Source organism: Rutidosis leptorrhynchoides, chromosome 4 (genome assembly GCF_046630445.1).
Source record: "Rutidosis leptorrhynchoides isolate AG116_Rl617_1_P2 chromosome 4, CSIRO_AGI_Rlap_v1, whole genome shotgun sequence".
NCBI lineage: Eukaryota > Viridiplantae > Streptophyta > Magnoliopsida > Asterales > Asteraceae > Rutidosis > Rutidosis leptorrhynchoides.
In genome coordinates, this window is record NC_092336.1 from 619413855 (window position 1) to 619429901 (window position 16047).

The 16047-nt window shown below is 32.8% G+C and overlaps 1 long non-coding RNA gene across 1 annotated transcript; it reads left to right on the forward strand.

The window, feature by feature from the left end:
• The first annotated feature begins 6510 nt into the window (after positions 1-6510).
• On the forward strand, positions 6511-11990 carry LOC139904461 (uncharacterized). Its single transcript, XR_011778808.1, has 4 exons — positions 6511-6756; positions 7035-7082; positions 7258-7318; positions 11790-11990. It is a non-coding gene; the product is annotated as an uncharacterized lncRNA (long non-coding RNA).
• The last annotated feature ends 4057 nt before the right edge of the window (positions 11991-16047 follow it).

The window sequence follows — 16047 nt, forward strand, 5'->3', positions numbered from 1 at the left end:
GGTGCACCATTTCTTTTGAAATATCAATATCAAAATTTCTTCTCTCATTCTTCTCTCTTTTTCTCTCTTTGTTCTTATAACCATTAAAGGTAGTTATAAGCCTACTGAATTATAACACGTTATCAGCACGAAAAGCTTAGTGTAATTAAAAGATATCTCAAACGATCACGAATCACTAATCAAGGTATGAAATTATTAATAATTTTCAGACTCGAATACATCAAATTTTGGACTACTAACATTTATATTTATGTTATTTAAGTTATATATGGTCGGTTATACCACCTGAATTATATTTCTGTAATCTAACTTTTACTAACTTCACTAACATTTATATTTATGTTATTTAAGTTATATATGGTCGGTTATACCACCTGAATTATATTTCTGTAATCTAACTTTTACTAACTTCACTAACATTTATATTTATGTTATTTAAGTTATAAATGGTCGGTTATACCACCTGAATTATATTTTCTGTAATCTAACTCTTATTAACTTCACTAACATTTATATTTATGTTAATAAGACCTCATGATTGTACGCAACACGTCATTTGACAACACGGTACTTTATGTACGCAACACGTCATTTGACAACACGGTACCATGGGTCGAGATTAATTCCGATCAATACGAATACGACGGGGTCTTTATATGTTATCTAACATTTATGATTACTTATGCAATTAATCATTATTTATTTCATGCATACTAATGTTTATTCTTAAATTTATAATTTTAAAAGTTAAAATAAAAAAATAGTTTGTATTTTTATTAAAAGTAAATCTTAAAAGTTAAAATAAGAAAAAGTAGTTTGTACTTTTATTAAAAGTAAATCTTAAAAGTTAAAATACAAAAAGTAGTTTGTATTTTTATTAAAAGTAAATCTTAAAAGTTAAAATAAGAAAAAGTAGTTTGTATTTTTATTAAAAGTATATCTTAAAAGTTAAAGTAAGAAAAAAAAGGGGATGGTAAAATGGAATAGTTTTTTTTGTCAAAAATGAAGTATTGAAAATGAAGTGGTCTCCTTCTATAACTAAAAAAAATATATACTTTTATCAAATGAATTTTTTTGTGGCCGACAATTTCAAACACGAGTCCGTGTTTAGTTTATCAAGAATATCTCTTGCTTTGGTGAAAGGTCACGATCACGATATCAGGTGTTGTGAAAGAATTAAAAAATTGGTCAAGTGGCCTTTTAAAAACTAGAAAAAAAAAATTTAAACAAAAAGTTTTTTTTTATATATTTATAATTTACGGGTAACGTAAAAAAAAGGAAGTTTTTAAAAAAAAAAAAATAAAGAAAGTGTTTAAATGAGTTTTACAGAAAGGGGGAAAGCAAAGTAAAAAAAAAAACTTTTTTTCAAACAAAGGTAAATGAAAGTTGGACTTAATACAAGAAAAAAGTAAACATCTCCTAGACGTGATAAAATCTATCAATGATAAGTATTATACTTGATGAGCTAAATATGACAAAAATGTTTCAACATGTCTTATGTTAATTTTCTAAAATAAGTTATTATTATTCCGAGTTTAACACATATACATATGTTAATTAAAAAACAACCTTTTTGTTCTTATGTAGTGTTGGGTTGCAATTTTGGTTGTATGCCATAATTCCATCCAGTAGAGTGACAATAGAAAACTTTTGATGATAATCAATAAAAAACTTTTTTCCAAACTTGTCAAATGTTTTGTTAAAAACGTGACCGTTGAAAAAAGGAGGTTGAATAATAAAACTTAAAAAACAAATTATTTTTTTAAGAGTGTGCATCAAAATGGCCCGTTTAATAATGGGGAGTAAAAATATAGTCAAATTGTTTCAACGAACAAGGGTTCAATTGGATGTCTCTTAAAAAAAAAATCCGCGGGTACGGGTGATGGATCCCAATGGATCCGCATCCACGATCTACGGGTGCTATCCCTAATTGTGACAAGTACAAATCAACTAAAAGTCTAAAAAATAAATGCTCTTATAGGGACCAAATGTTCACAATAATTGCCTAAGCTAGATATGAAACAAATAGTTCATAAAAAAAAAAAGGTTGTTGTGCGTTTTCGGGATGATAGCCGAAATACACTTACAAAAGTAGGTCAGCCGTCAATTCTTTATGGCCATATCAACGTAGATCAATAAAATCATTTATGGTTTTGATAAAAGATTAATTAAAAATTAATTGTTTTTTTGGTCTTGGATTCTCGGTAACAAAAGCAAAGGTTGTTTTTGGTTGCCACAACAAACAAGACAGAGGTTGTTGACTTTTGTTGTTAAACATGGCACAAGTGAACAATAACAATAGATTATTGTTTTTGAAAAGAATAATGATGCGTTAATTTTATTGTATAAAATAAAATTAAAGAAAATGGTTTTCATTGATGACTATGAACAAACGCAAACAAAGTGTTTGTGGTATTTGGTGATTAAAAAAAAGTGCATCTAAAGCTTCTACTGAAAATAATATGCATCTAAAGCTTCTACTGAAAATTAATGTGCAAGGTACAACGTATAACTATATGGTCAAATTCATTTGAGCCTTCGGAGTCACAAGTATATGATGTATATATATATTACTCAATTAACAAAATAGTAAATCTAAATTAATTCATATGAATAGTAAAACGAAATTAATTAATTTACTATTCACATAAAAAAGCGCATATGATAAAAAGCGCATCGCATATGATAAGCGCATATGATAAAAAGCGAATATGATGAAAAGCACAACGCATATGATGAAAATCGCATATGATTAAAAGCGCATATGGTGAAAAACACAGCGCATATGATTAAAAGCGTATATGGTGAAAAGGATATATGATAAAAAAAAAACACATATGGTGATTTATAAAAAAAAAAAAAAAAAACACATATGGTGATTAATGGAAAGCACATATGGTGATTAATGAAAAGTATATTGTGAAAAAGAATCACAAATGTTTCTTGAAAGAATTCAAGGTAAGATATATGAACCAATTCATCCATCATGTGAACCATTTTGATATTTCATGGTTCTAATAGACGCATCTAGCGGATGGTCTCATATTTGTATGTTATCAAGCCGTAATATGGCATTTGCAAAGTTTCTTGCACAAATTATTAAATTGAGAACACATTATTCTGATTACACCAATAAAAGGATGAGACTTGATAATGCTGGTGAGTTAACATCTCAAGCATTTAATGATCATTATATATCTACAGGGATTGTTGTTGAACATCCAGTTGCTCATGTGCATACACAAAATTGGTTTAACTGAATCAATAGATAAACGCTTACAGCTAATAACTAGACAATTGATAACGAGTACAAATCTCTCAATATTTATATGTGGACATGTAAATTTACATGCTGCGACATTAATTCGCATTATACCATGTGGAAGTCGTAAATATTTTCACTTAATACTTGATTTTGGCCAAGAGCCAAATATTTTCTACCTTAAAACATTGGTTGTGCAGTGTATGTTCCAATTGTATCACCACAACACAATAAAATGGTTCTTCAAAGAAAGATGATAATATATTTTGGATATAAAACATCTTCAATCATAAGATATATTGAACCCATGATGGGTGATGTTTTTACAGCACGTTTTGCTAATTGTCATTTTAATAAAACATTATTCCCTAGATTAGGGGGAGAAATAAAAATAAAAAATAAAATGATGCTTCATGATGTGAACATCAATTAACGTATATTGAACTCGCACAAAAGAATGTGAAACGAAAGTTCAAAAATAATGCATATGCAAGAACTTGCAAATTAATTACTTTATGCATTTACAGATATAAAAAAGTGACTAAATCATATATACCAGCGATAAATGCTCCAGCTCGAACTGAAATTCCAAAAGCTGGCAATAATGTCACTGTTGAGTCTTTGCCACGCATCAAACGTGGAAGATCAATTGGTTCCGAAGATAAAAATCCTCGAAAAAGAAAATCAGCTGATAATGAGGTAAGAGAAAGTGTTCAAGAAGAACCACAAATCAATATTCCTTCTGCAGAGGATATTGATAAATGTAAATACTAAAATTGCGATAAATTATGCAATATTATGGAACCGAAATGAAACTAAAATCTCTATGAGATATTTTCATATAATGTTACAATGACATCATGAATAAAGATGATGATCTGGAACTAAAATCTGTCATTGAATATACAAAATGGACATGATTGAGCTCAATGGAAAGGAGCAATAAGAGCTGAATTAGAATCGCTCGATAAAAGAAAAGTTTTCGGATCAATCGTTATCACTTTTAAAGATGTGAAACGTATGGGATACAAATGAATTTTTATCCGAAAAGAAATGTGCAAATGAAGTTACAAGGCAAAACTAGACTTGTAACTCAATATTTCCCACAAAGACCAGAAATGAATTAGGAGAAAAAATTATCCTCCTGTAATGGATACAATTACTTATTAGATACTTAATCAACCTGGTAGTTATTTAAATGCATCTCATGAATGTTGTTACTACTTATCTGTATGGATCACTTAATAGTGATATATATGAATATACCTAAAGGGTTAAGGTATCATAAGCATCTAATGTAAAACCCAAGGGAATATATTACATTAAATCACAAAGATTTCTAAGTGGGTTTATACAAACGGGACGTATGTGGTATAACCGATTAAATGACTACTTGATAAAAAAAAAGGGTATAAATATAAACTTATTTTGCACGTATGTTTTATAAAAACAATGTTCGGATATGAGATCGTAGTTGTTTATGTCAATGTTCTTAACATCATATGAACAAATAAAGAGATCTATGAAATCATTCAACTTCTAAAGAATTATTTTGAAATGAAAGACCTTGAAAAAACCAAGTATTACCTTGGATTGCAAATTGAGCATATGCCTAATGGTTTACTTGTACATCAAACAACTTATACCGAAAAGATTTTAAAACATTTTTTTTAAAGACAAACTCATTGTTGTTAGATCACTCAATATTGACACTGATCTATTTCATCCCTGCGAAGATCATGAAAATTTTAACAGATCGGAAGTTCTATATTTTAGTGCAATTGAGGTTCTTATGTATCTTATAGATTATACAAGATCTGACATTTCTTTTGCAGTTAATTTGTTGACAAGGTTCAGCTCAGCCCCTACCAAAAGACATTGGAATGGGATCAAACAAATAGTTTGATACCTTCGGGGAACTACTGATTTATAATTATTTTATTCTAACAACTCGAAACAAGATTTGTTTGGTTATACAGATGCAGATTATTTATCCGATCTACATAAAGCTAAATCTCAAACTGGATATGTATTCCTAAATGGAGGCACCGCAATATCATGACGTTCTCAAAACAAACACTTATTGCAACATCATCAAATCATGCCGAAGTGATTGCATTACATGAAGCTACTCGGGAATGATTTTAGTTAAGATCAATGATACAAATCATTATTGATTCTTGTGGACTAGAACGCTATAAAAGTGTAACAACTATCTATGAAGATAATACAGCTTACATAATACAAATGAAAGAAGAGTATCAAAAATGACAGAACAAAACATAAATGCTGACGAGGCGCTAAAGCTATAAACGGTCTTAACGGTCATAAGTTTGATGGAAAAGAATGGTATATTGGTAAGGCTCAGAAAAAGACTGAAAGGGAATAGGAACTGAAACAACGGTTTGAACAAACCATGAAGGAGGCTGTAGACAAATCACGAGGGCCAAACTTGTACATAAAAGATTTAGATGATACAGTTTCAGATGAAAATCTCAGATTTTTCTCATATACTCAAGATATCGTAAAAGACAACCAGATTAAAATGAGATACGTTCAATCAACAACTCTGCTGATCTTTATACCAAAGCACTGCTAACTGCTATTTTCAGAACACACGTTCATAATATTGGCATGAGGCATGTTCAGAAGATGTAACAACTCAGGCGTTGCCTACTTGAGGGGGAGTCAACTTTATGCTGCACTCTTTTTCCCTTAGCTAAAGTTTTATCCCAATGAGTTTTCTTTAGCAAAGTTTTTTAACGAGGCAGTACTAGTTATTCTCTAATAAAATTGTCATTCAAGGGGGAGTGTTATAAAATATCTAGATTGTGTTATAAAATATCTAGATTGGATGTTAATTTTATTATTATTATATTTCTTGCATAGTAATATTTTATACTATAAATAGACATGTATGGTAACCATTTAAGGTGCACCATTTCTCTTGAAATATCAATATCAAAATTTCTTCTCTCCTTCTTCTCTCTTTTTCTCTCTTTGTTCTTATAACCATTAAAGGTAGTTATAAGCCTACTGAATTATAACAAAATTATATTATAAATATAAATATATTCAATAGAAAGTACGAATATATAATTCACTATTTTTTTAATGGTTAAAGGGTATTCCTGTCTTTTAGCAATTTTTCCCTCTTCAGGCACCTTCTACGGCCTTCTTCGACAACACTCCTCCATTTACCTTTTCATCTCCGGCATCTCTCACCTTCGTGTCTCAAATTTCTCTACTCCAACTGCAATTTCTTCATCCGACTGTTTTTTTACCCCGTAAATCGTGGTTCCGACGAATCGTTTTGGCTTCGGGCGACTGTTTCCACCCTTTGAATCCGTTAATCGTTATGAACGATTATCCTTTTTTCTAGGATTTTTTGAAATCGATTGTTGATTTGGGGTAAACATTAGGGTTACAGGCGTTTCCGTGACTGTCGTCGCGTATGTAACCACCGTTGCCGCCACTGTCGCAGTCGATAACTGGTATGAACTTATTTTTTAAAATACTTTACTTACAATTTATGAAGTGTATATTGGCATTTTTGGGGTTTCATTTGTTGTTTTTATTTCTTTGGTGTCATTTGTTCGCTATGTTATGTCTTGAACAAATTTGACTGTTCTTGATTCAATAAGTGAGTTATTCTTTAGGTAGTTTATATTTCTATATTTGGTGGCTATTTGCCATTGCTTTATGATTTGCTTTACTGTTATTTTTTTAATGTGAATTCCTGCTGTTTGATGATTAACGCTACCATTTGCAGGTTATATTTTCGTGTTGTGACTACCTTCTGGCTTTGTTTCGATATATGGTAACCAAAATTTCTATTTCTGGGATTTTATGTTCATTGTATGTTTCCTTTTTTTTTTTTTTTTTGATGTTTGCTAATTGTGGGTTTCTTCATGGTGATTGTGGCTTTAGAATGTTATTTTTAGATAAGTGGTATTTCTAAAAATTTGATCTGATCTTGATTTTTTCATACGCAGGTGTGCGCTCATCTATGTTACTGTCGTTTGCTTCTGCAATTAGAGTTTACAACGTTGTCAGGTGAGTTCGTGTTTCCTATTTCGTTTTTATGTATTTTTGTTTATTTTATACGAATGTTTAACGACTCCCATAACATAGACTGTTGCATATTTGTTGTTGGTAGTTATAGATTTATTTTATTTTTTTTTTTTTTTTTAATTTCGTTGTTATGAATATATACGCTTTTGATATTAAGCTGTTGATTTTAGCTCGATAAGGTTACCTGTGGTGTTTAACATTGTAATAGTATAATGGCACCAAGAATAAAAAAGGAAGGTGTTACCTGATAATGAAAGTATGTTGTCTCAGGTTGTTAATAATAATTGCGTCGATGCAAATGTGTCTTCTTTATTATTGAGACAAACAGCGGTTAAAGATTTTATGCGATATCATAATCATATATGAAGTGCAAGTTCTTCTCATCCATCTTATGTTGACGGTTCGATTGATGCTTCTGTTTTCTCACCCAATCGCAGCTCAAGTCAACGATTTAGTTCCTACGGGTAATCTAATCTTTATATAATACTTATGTTGTTGTTTTCCTATGTTATTGATTGTTTTATTCCATTTGTGTTTTATTCTTTGATATTAATTTAATATTAATAATAATGCTATATGTTTTACTACTGGCAGTAGCAACTGCTCAGCCTGTACTACAAGTTTCTGTGGGCAAGGTGCAACTATGCCAATCTCTTTTGTCTAATGACCTAGGAGTTTACAAATTTGAAAGTATCTTCTATTTGATTTTTAAATCTTTTTTGGTCTGTTTTTATTCCAAAGCAGGTGTTTTCATTTGCACCTTGCACATCTAAAATTTACTTCAATCTGAAACCTATGACTATTGTTTAATTTTCAATTCTCAAAATGACATAGGTGTTCCTGCTCTGAAGGAAAAAGAGGTTGATTTATATCGATAGGCGAAATCAGGTAAGATAAAAATAGTGCAACTTATCGCTTTTGTATACTTCGATAGGTTTCGTTTTTATAACTTCAATTGCAGTACAAATGTTATAAGCACATGCATTATTTTAACAAACTCAAACCAAAAAAAAAGAAAAAAAAAGAAAAAAAAGAATTTAGCTACCTCTCTATAAAGTTTTTAAGTTTTTGAAGGTGAAATTTGTGTGTTGCAGGTGTTAAATATAGTTGTTATGTAATAGGTTCACCGGATTGTGCTTTATGTTTGATTTAACAAAGTAGGCCAAAACTAGAAAATCTAATTATGTATTGTGATATCAAAACAGCTGCCTATAGTTAACTCACGTTCAACTTCAAAGATTAGAGTAAAATCAGGTGGGGCCAATAAAAGAACTGGAAAAGAAAGAAGAGAAACAAGAAGAAAAGAGACCATAGAAAAAGAACGAAATTACAGAAGATAAGAAATTAACACCTTCCTTTCTTTACTTCATGTAGATATATATAATTATATAACTTCAATGTTAGTTTATGAATCGATAAAAAGCAGGTCATGATGAGTAGATAGTTATATTGAATTATTTCACATCATGAGAAATTGAATGTGATGTTATAATATTTTATATATGTGTGCTATATCGACTAATATCCGGGTTCATTTTTTGATTCTTTTTTTTCAGTTGTGTCACATAGATAAGAAGCTATGAGAAGTGTTATGTGAAGTAGTAATCACGCAACTTGATTCTCTTCTTGGAATGTGAATCGGCTTCATTGTCTACCATAAAAAACTTCCTGCCATCTGAAGATGAGCCATTAACAGCAGGTAGTTTTCGTTTTGCTTTTTTGTTAAGTTCATTGGTGTTACTTGGTATAAATTTTTGTGTACTATATCAAATAAAGCCAATAGCAAAAAACCGGTTACCTTCCATGTAATTAATTTCTACTTCTGACCATTCACATGTTAGTACAGAATTATTTCCATTTGTAACATTACAACAGGTATGCTATTTTTTTTATTAAACAGTAGAATATATAATAAGTAGGACGATTACAAAATCAAAATTATTAATACCAACATTTAACTTTTTCGCAAATACCGCAAGGTATAATTTGATATAGTTATCACATTCTACTTAATAGTGCTAACAGTGGTTTATATCTTTCTGTCTTTGTTCTCAGTCCACTCTCGATCTGCATTCAAAGTCCAGCAACAACTGCCAAATGTGAGTTGTAGTATGGACCAAGAAACCAAGGAGTTTGTAAGGCTAAATCATTCGCCTTTCAAAACTCAAGATACTATTCCTGCAAGTATTACAAAATCTTGGTACATGATTTTCAAAGCTCGTGAAGAAAAAAGAAACTTTGGTTAAAAAATAATAATAATCGTAACAATAGACTAGACTGTTTGTCTTTTAAGAGCTCCATTTCTTCAAAGATATTGAAAACTTGCTTCCTTGGGTTCATCCATTTTTTCTAAACTCAATGTGTTACCTATCCATATTGAAGTCGTATAATTTAGCACCTTCATGAAATACTTCAATTCATTGCTAACGTAACTTTCTGTTAAATTCAAACAGTTGAGTTGAACCCTTAGTGGACTACTTACGCCAGCAAAGGAACAGAAGAAAAAGGAGTTAAGCGACAGAAGACCACACACGCATGCTTCTAATTTTATACGCAGTTCATCTTTTGTGTCCACCATAATGTATTCAAACTTATAAAGTTTGCTATTTAACTACTAAAAAACTTATGTAATAATCTTTTATAAAAATCCTTGCGTAAATTCCACCGCAGCATCGCGCGGTCGACCAACCGCTTGTTAATATAATACTAGGGAGCAACTTGGGTCTGATGTGTGCATGGGTCAATTATATATTTCCATGCTTCATATGCACTGATTGTAATTGGGAATTTTTAATTATTCGATTTAACTAAAAAAAAAAAGACTAATACGAGGGAGCAAGTTGGGTCTGATGTGTGCATGGGTCAATTATATATTTCCATGCTTCATATGCACTGATTGTAATTGCGAATTTTTAATTATTCGATTTCACTAAAAAAAAGACTAAAATGCTCAAATAGTCCATGTGTTTTGCAAATTTAGCCCATTTAGTCACTCTCATTAATTTGCTGCATAAATGTTGGATAAAGACGAAGCTTTGAAGGTGGTGCAGGAGGAGTTGTCTGAGTGGGATTTTGAGGGGTCACTTCAAGAATTGTTTAAAGAAGCCAAGGATGATGTTGGGGTTCGGTTTCATGCTCCTTCAGTCGATGTTAAAAAGGGAGCTTCGGTGCATCGGGCTGTGAAGAATGGTGTGAGTTTTAAGAAGAGGATGAAGAAGGTAGAGGATGGTAATGTGGATGGCAATGTGGAGGGTATTCAGGACATGGCTAATAAGAAGTTGGTTATTAAGAACAAGAAGGTGATGCATTGTGATGAAGATGGAGTGGGGTTATGTGTTGAAGGTGTTGGTGGGTTAAAGAAGAAGGAATTGGTGGTAAGAGACAAAGACAATGCGGGCACTACTTTTGACGGTAATAAATTTTTTTTTTCCAGGAGTTTAGGGATGATCCCCTCTTCCCATCGTGCGAAGGTAAAGGTATAGGTAGCGGGTCGACAAACGTTATTTCTTATAATTTCCCTTCTCGGAGCGGCAAAGGAGTCCATATTGACAAAGTTGCGGGGAGGACATCGCGGCCGGATAAGAGGAATGGCAAGGGTGTTTTCTAGTTATCTCGTTTCTTTTTTTAGATTTGTTATGTTTGCCTTGTTAGTGTAATTTTTCTTGGTAGTATTGTGAGTTTGGTTTTCGTTTTCTTGTTTTTGGCTAGGTTCTTTGGGTTGTAGTTGCTCTCGTGATGGTTCGGATAGAGTTAGCGGTTTTTAGGTATCCTAGTCGGTTTACTCTTGTCGAGCCATTAATAGTCGTCGTTTCTTTGTATCGTTTTCTTGGATCCTTCATTTATTGATGAAGGTATCTTTGTTATAGTATTCGTTATTTTGCAAAAAAAAAAAAAAAAATAATAAATAAATAAAAATTAACCATTAAGTCCCAAATTAGTCCCTCATACTAACGACCAGTTAATGGTCCGTTAAGTTGGATACATGTTCACATCACGTGCGTGTACACATTTCATATCTGCTACGGAGTGAAGTATTCGAATTCTTACTAAACCCTAAATTTAATCAATTACGATTGTTTCTGCAAAAAAGACGACATTCAACCAGCTACGAGGACTCTTCAAATGGATGCCGAATGTGTTTGTGGTAATCGGTCAATTTTTCTTTTTATCTATTTCTTTTTGAACAAAAATGGACAATTTATTATTTTGGATGCCTAGATAATTTATAATGATATGTAAAGGATCATAGATCGTTTGATGCCGTCATGTTGTTCGCTACATTGATTGCATCCTTTTTCTATAAGTTTATTGTTTTATGCGATTAACATGTAATTGATTTAGCCTAAATTCACACAAAATATAATTGATTTAGTCTTCTGATGTACTTGTTAAATATTTAGTCACGTAATTGATTTATGTTTGTTAACCTAATGTGCTAACTTTCGCTGATTAGGTTTCGAATAACTGTGGTTTTATTAGATGGGTGGATCCGCCCATGTGTCAGAGAGCTATTGAAATCATTCCAAGATTGCTTCAAAGTAGAAACATGATGGAAGCAAGTATTAAAGAGAAAGAGAGTCAATTGCTTTAGTTGAAGATTATAGTTGTTATTCTAGTTATTTTGATATGCTATTTGTTGTGTAATTAAATCAACCTCTAGTGTCTTTTGTTATCTAGTGATGGAACAAGTGTTTGTAATATGGATCCTTTTGGATTAAATTGAATAAAATTGTTTTCATTCCAGTTGTGTTATGTATATTTGCAACAAAAGTCACTGACTTTTGTTTTGACATAGTTCGACTCCTATTGTTCACTTAAATGTAGTTTCCAACAAAACAATTGTTGACTTTTGTTTTGACATAGTTTGACTACAATTGTTTAAACTAGTTCAAAGTCTGCACAGGGACTATATGACAGGGACATTTGTTTGACCATATCAAACTGCAAAATTTTGACTTTTGTTTTGACATAGTTTGACTGCAATTGTTTTGAGACAATGGTAGAAATAATGCAAACTGCACAGGGACTTTAGTTCATTCAAATTTGAAAACTGAACAGTGATTTTTGTCATTAAAATTTGTTCACTGTTGACCTGAATCACTGAATAACTTTACTTGTTTGCATTCTGTTGACTTGCAACTACTTTTACAGTTTGGCTTTGCAATGTGCCTTTGCATTTACGATACAGGTCAACAATACAGCTTATAAACTAGTCACTTGCAATTACAATTAGACTTTATGATAAACTGGTCACTTGCAATTATTTCAGATATATAAAGTTTGACTTTGCAATTACAATTAGTCACTTGCAATTACAGTTTGACTTTGAAATGTTACTTTGCAATTATAATTACAGTTTGACATTTTAATTATAAACAGTTCGGCTGAGTTTTTTAAGGGATGGGGGTCATTTTAAAAAGTATTTTAAGGAATGCTGTACTTTCAATAATATTTATGAGATTCATTTTTTTCACTTCTTTTTCCTTTTTTCACTATTTTTTCCAGATTGCAAAACATTTTTTTCCAAAAGGAGGGACTAAAGCTATTATGACCATATACCTCCCACTGACATTAGTGCATCCCATAGATCGAATACAACATGAACCCTATTGCTACACTTTAGAGGAACTATACAAATAATATTACTGTCAATTTTTCTTTTAATTCCATTTCACAACAAAGTTGCAAGACATCATGATAATCACACGTTTTTCCCTGTTTAAACCGTGACTGCATTTTCCAATATCTAACCACATTAGATTAACTATATAAGATAGATTCAATGAAACAAAAGTGGCAATACAAACAAACAAAATGCAGAGTTTGAAATTCTATCAAATATAGAAACCAATTAACTAGTCAAAACGTCTATAATATAAATATATAATAAGAAATAAGATGTCGTCATCAACAAACACAACTTCTTCGCAAAAACAACAAACACAACTTCTTCACAAAAAAAATGGGTCAAGCATTCAAATTGCTACAGGGAGAAACCGGCCCAACAAAGCATTTCTAGTTGCCGGGGTGTTCATGATAATCGTCATGTTTGCATTGTAGGGCATTAGTGATGCGGGTCGATCAAAGTCATGTTCCTTTAATTTATTTTATTGTTGTTGTTTTAGTTAGTTAATTGGTTGTTGTTCGAACCAACCGTTTAATTATTAATGAACTGATCGATCGAATGTTGTTCTTAATAATTAAACGGTTGGTTCGAACACGACCAATTAACTAACTAAAACAACAACAATAAAATAAATTAAATGAACATGACTTCGATCGACCCACATCACTAATGCCCTACAATGCAAACATGACGATTATCATGAACACCCCGGCAACTAGAAATGCTTTGTTGGTTGTGGAGACGAAGTTTGCAAACCTTGGAAAGTGTCTTCGAGGCATGTAAGGGGCCAAGTGACATCCTAGCAGCTGTTGGGAAATTACGGCCTCACTAATTCCCACCACCCAGCCCAACAATAATAGTAAAGAAATAAGAACAATACATAACACAAGATTTAACGTGGAAACTCCAAAACAGGAGAAAAACCACCGGCCCCCAAAGAGAGAAATACACTATATCACAAATTGTTACAATGATATAGACGACTCTCTTAAGCCAACTACACTCTTCAAAATATTTAACTAATACAACTCTCAAACAAGGGTAAGAAAGAAAGAAATAATCAAATACTTAAAGTGTATTGATTGGTGCAATTTGGAAGTGAGGCTTAACACTCCTTTTATAACTAAGTCACCCCTTCCAAGTTCTTCCTCCCACCTATGTGGGATAACATCCATTTTACCAATATAGCTAGCAACCATATTCATCTTCTAACCAAAACTATAACCAACAAATCTCCACCTTTTGGATAGAAGGAGATAACCATGCTTCCACATTGCAAGGATAACCGACGTAGATGCTTCCTTGACGACAACTTCAAGATCCTCATCTTCATGCCGCTGACATTATCTCTAACCCAAGAAATAAAATTTGCATCTTCATCGAATATTGTCAAGACCCGACAATCATTGTCATAACAGACAATCATAACTCTTAACAGAATTATCATACTCCACCATAAAGAGTATAGCACTTAGAATATCGCATTCCAAGCATTTCACCTCGGCACATGTTGTATAACCAGCTGAACAGTTATGGTGCAACTTCCTGTTTGGCTTTCCCTGGAAGTTTCATCAGCTACAACATCAGTTTCCACCACACACCTTGCATCAACGCCAAACCAATGCCCATGTACAATTTGTGGAACCGCTAACGAACATCCCTTTCCATGGTGGCGCGGACACACCATGAGGATGATGTGACTTCAGAAGAATTCGTCACTCTCCGTAACGACGGAGACAATGTTAGCATCTTTGGAGCCATTTGCCGGATTAGCTCCACCTGGACAATTAACCCTTACATGTCCAGTCTTCCCGCACTTCCAGCATGTCAGGTTCTTTCTAGAGTTTCTCTTCTGCCTATCCGAACACAACAGTACCGTAGCTTCTGATGACGAGACTCCGTTACCTTCCAATCTTTTCTCCTCGGATAGGAGCTTGCTAGTAACATCTTCAAACTTCAACGTTTCTTTCCCGTACATTAGAATAGGTTTCATGTGCTCATAGGACGATGATAAAGATAATATCAACCTCAAAGCTTTATCTTCATCATCCGTTTTAACTCCAATAGCCTCCAGTTCCGAAACAATACCGTTAAGAATACTTAGATGATCTGAAATCTTTAAACCCCCATCCATACGCAGAGTATGAAATTGTTCTTTAAGACACAACCGATTTGAGATGCCCTTGCCCTGGTACAACTGCTCTAGTTTAACCCAAAGCTCCTTTGCCGTTGATAACCCGTGCACATTTGCAAGCACGTTCTTTGCAAGACACAAACGAATCGCACTTGCTGCCCTCAAATCCATATCATCCCATTCTTCTTCATCGAACTTACTGCTAGAATCACTGCCAGGAACAAGGGTGGGTTTACCCTTCAAAGCCTTGTGTAAACCGGACTGAATCAACACATCTTTGACTTGAACCTGCCATAAGCCAAAATTGATCCTCCCATCAAATTTCTCTACATCAAACCTCATTGGACTGAACTTCGACATCGTATCCGTATCCTATAAACAACACTTTCTCTGATTTTGCTCACGTTTCGAATAGCCAAAAGATGTAGCAGGTAGCCAGGACCCTTTAAATCGGAAATCCACAACTCGCCACTAACAAATCCAACTATTACTACGAATCAGAAAAATATTGTCTAACCAGATACCCTATACGATCAATAGAACTCGTTTCTGATGTGGACGATCCACTCCCGTGGCAACCACAGAGCATACTCCGACTCCTATAACCGAGACCCCCGTCAAACCTGACGCTCTGATACCAGTTGTTGAGAAATTACGGCCTCACTAATTCCCACCACCCAGCCCAACAATAATAGTAAAGAAATAAGAACAATACACAACACAAGATTTAACGTGGAAACTCCAAAACAGGAGAAAAACCACCGGCCCCCAAAGAGAGAAATACACTATATCACAAATTGTTACAATGATATAGACGACTCTCTTAAGCCAACTACACTCTCCAAAATATTTAACTAATACAACTCTCAAACAAGGGTAAGAAAGAAAGAAATAATCAAATACTTAAAGTGTATTGATTGGTGCAATTTGGAAGTGAGGCTTAACACTCCT